Raw genomic sequence first — 3,172 nt, forward strand, 5'->3', positions numbered from 1 at the left:
AGGAACCAGCTACTAGATGGTTCGATAAGTCTTTCGCCCCTATACTCAGGTCGGACGATCGATTTGCACGTCAGAACCGCTGCGGACATCCACCAGAGTTTCCTCTGGCTTCCTCCTGCCCGAGCATAGTTCACCATCTTTCGGGTTTTAGCATGCTTGCTCTTCCTCCGCTCCACCGGACGAGCCGGACGGAACGGGGTGGCGGTGCGCCCGACCCAGAGGGCCGGGATCCCGCCTCGTGACGGCCCTGTGCCGACCTTCACTTTCGTTATGCCAGGATAGGTTTCGGTAGACCCCCTCGACTTGCAAGCCTGCTTAGACTCCTTGGTCCGTGTTTCAAGACGGGTCGAATGAGGAGGCCTCGCTCACGCCCGACAGACCCTCCGCTTCGGCCGAAGCCGCGGCGAGACCGGACCCTCCGGATCCCGCCGGCCACGCGACAGCAAGCTGTGCACGCGACCGACGGAGACGCCGGTGGCCCGGACCCCGCTGCCTGAACCCCCGGGGGGGCAGGCCGTCACGCAGAGTCCTCGACAGAGAGCGCAGTGAGCAACCGTGACGGGCGGCGTAAGACGGCGAGGGCCGAAGCCCCCCGCACGCCGCAGCCTCGCCCGCCCCTCTGCTCCGCTCTTCGGTCGGTCGCCGGGAAGGGCGCCGAACGGTAGAAGTGCGACGCGGACCGGACGGCGAAGCGCCGCGGGTCGGTCCCGAGGGATCCGAACCCGCACACGCTGCCGCGCCGACCGCGCCTGAATCAACCGGACGCCCCATGTAGCATGCGGCACTCATCCGTTTACTTCTTGGCAGTTTCACGCAATGTTGAACCCTCTCTTCAAAGTTCTTTTCAACGTTCCCTCACGGTACTTGTTGACTATCGGTCTCGTGCATAGTATTGAGCCTTGGATGGAGTTCACCACCCCTCTTTGGGCTGCATTCTAAAACAACCCGACTCTTGGAAAGCTTTCCCTCCGGCCTTCGAGTCCGCCCTACGGGCCTTACACCCGCTGCGGGTAAGCTGCAGCCCCGATCACAGTGGACTGCGGCCGGACTCTGTCGACCGGAGTTCAGTTTCCTTACGCCACAGGTCCCTCGCACCGCAAACGGGCGCGGGGATTCGGCGATGGGCTCTTCCTGCTTCGCTCGCCGCTACTGAAGGAATCCTTGTTAGTTTCTTTTCTCTCCGCTTAGTGATATGCTTAAATCCAGCGGGTAATCTCATCCGATCTGAGGTCTGGAATCGTGAAAGACACGTGGAACGTGATCGGAGTCATAGCGGCGACCCGGGGTCTCTCCTTCCCCGGCGCTCCCCGAAGAATCGGGTCGCCGGCGGGAAAGGGTGGCCTACCATGCGCCTGCGAGAACGCAGACGGGAGGACGAGAGACCCCGCGATTGGGTCGACCGGCTCTGCCCGGCAGAGGCTCCTCGACCGTTCCGGGGGGTCGGACGCTGGACCGCACCACGGGCGCATACGTCTACACCCCGATGGCACGTCGCACGACCGACGAACCCCCGGTTACCGATCGAGCCTGCTCGCCGAGTTTCACCGGCGCCGACATCACAGAACTCCATCTGACACTGACCCGACGCAGCCGGCCGTCGAAGGGACGGCTGCGGCCGGGCGCTCCTCCGGCGCGCGAACACGCCGACTCTGTGAGTGATTGTCTTCAGACGCTCAGACGGACGTGGCTCGAGGAGCAGAGCATCCCCGAGCCGCCATTTGCGTTCGAATAAGTCGATGATCAGTGAGTTCTGCAATTCACATGAATTCTCGCATCTAACTGCGTTCTTCATCGACGCACGAGCCGAGTGATCCACCACCAAGAATTGTCATTTGCCACTGGAAGACTCCCGCGTTCGCAAACTCTCCTCAGAGCCGAGGGAAGAAGTGGAACGGAAGGAGAAAGGACACGGGGACTCTGTGCCTTCTTTGCTTGTGACTGGAAAGAAATATCCTCCGTCGAGCCGAGGGGGGAAGCGGGCTCCCTCCTTCCCCCCACCGCCGCGAGGGCGGGTCGCGCGAGTCAGACTCGCCGACTGGGGGGAAATCGGGCGACACCGGTGCCCCTTCTCTGCCCTGCGGAGAATGCCTCGAGGAGCGCCGCGCCGCGGACGGCGACGGCGTCTCCACCCTTGCGGGACTTCTCCCTCGAAGCTACCGGGAGTGCGAGACTCCGTGAGACAGACGACGAGAGAAGAACCGGGTACTCCCCGGGCTGGTCTGTGTGTGACACGCCCGTCTCCTTTTTGTCGGAGAGAGCGAAGGCGAAGCGCGGGGTCTGACCTCGACCGTGGAACGGGGAAGGAGGCGGTGAAAAACCCCGCTCGAGTCCCCCCGGCTTTTCCAATTTGCTCTCTCCGCGTGTCTCTCTGTGACGGCTTTTCCGACATTCCCCCTTTGTTCCCTCTCCGATCACGGAGGGGAAGGGTTCTGTTAATGATCCTTCCGCAGGTTCACCTACGGAAACCTTGTTACGACTTTTACTTCCTCTAAATGATCAAGTTTGACCGTCTTCTCGTCGCGCCTCGACAACCGGCCGAAGCCGGGGGTGCCAGACGGTCGATCCGATGGCCTCACTAAGTCATTCGATCGGTAGTAGCGACGGGCGGTGTGTACAAAGGGCAGGGACGTAATCAATGCGAGCTGATGACTCGCGTTTACTTGGAATTCCTCGTTCAAGGGACACAATTACAAGTCCCTGTCCCCAGCACGGAGAAGTCTCAGCGGATTACCCGGACCTTTCGGCCGAGGGCAAATGTACCCGCTGCTTGCGCCAGTGTAGCGCGCGTGCGGCCCCGGACATCTAAGGGCATCACAGACCTGTTATTGCTCCATCTCGTATGGCTGAAAGCCATTTGTCCCCTCTAAGAAGTTCGCGGCTCACCCACGACGGGTGGCCGGACTATTTAGCAAGCAAGAGTCTCGTTCGTTATCGGAATTAACCAGACAAATCACTCCACCAACTAAGAACGGCCATGCACCACCATCCACAAAATCAAGAAAGAGCTCTCAATCTGTCAATCCTCACTGTGTCCGGGCCGGGTAGGTTTCCCCGTGTTGAGTCAAATTAAGCCGCAGGCTCCACTCCTGGTGGTGCCCTTCCGTCAATTCCTTTAAGTTTCAGCTTTGCAACCATACTTCCCCCGGAGAGCAAGAATAAACCCCCGCAAATT

At 60.7% G+C, this 3,172-nt stretch overlaps 2 non-coding genes across 2 annotated transcripts in view; both read right to left on the reverse strand.

Moving 5' to 3' along the window:
* LOC139968431 (large subunit ribosomal RNA) overlaps window positions 1-1,233 on the reverse strand; it is a 4,029-nt gene extending 2,796 nt beyond the window's left edge. The window contains exon 1 of the ribosomal RNA XR_011793428.1: window positions 1-1,233. This exon is cut by the window's left edge and continues 2,796 nt beyond it. This is a non-coding gene — a ribosomal RNA (large subunit ribosomal RNA).
* A 434-nt stretch (window positions 1,234-1,667) lies between these two features.
* On the reverse strand, window positions 1,668-1,827 carry LOC139968282 (5.8S ribosomal RNA). Its single transcript, XR_011793289.1, has one exon. It is a non-coding gene; the product is annotated as a 5.8S ribosomal RNA (ribosomal RNA).
* Between the last annotated feature and the right edge of the window lie 1,345 nt (window positions 1,828-3,172).

This window comes from Apostichopus japonicus, chromosome 5 (assembly GCF_037975245.1).
Source record: "Apostichopus japonicus isolate 1M-3 chromosome 5, ASM3797524v1, whole genome shotgun sequence".
In the NCBI taxonomy this organism is placed as follows: Eukaryota; Metazoa; Echinodermata; class Holothuroidea; order Aspidochirotida; family Stichopodidae; genus Apostichopus; species Apostichopus japonicus.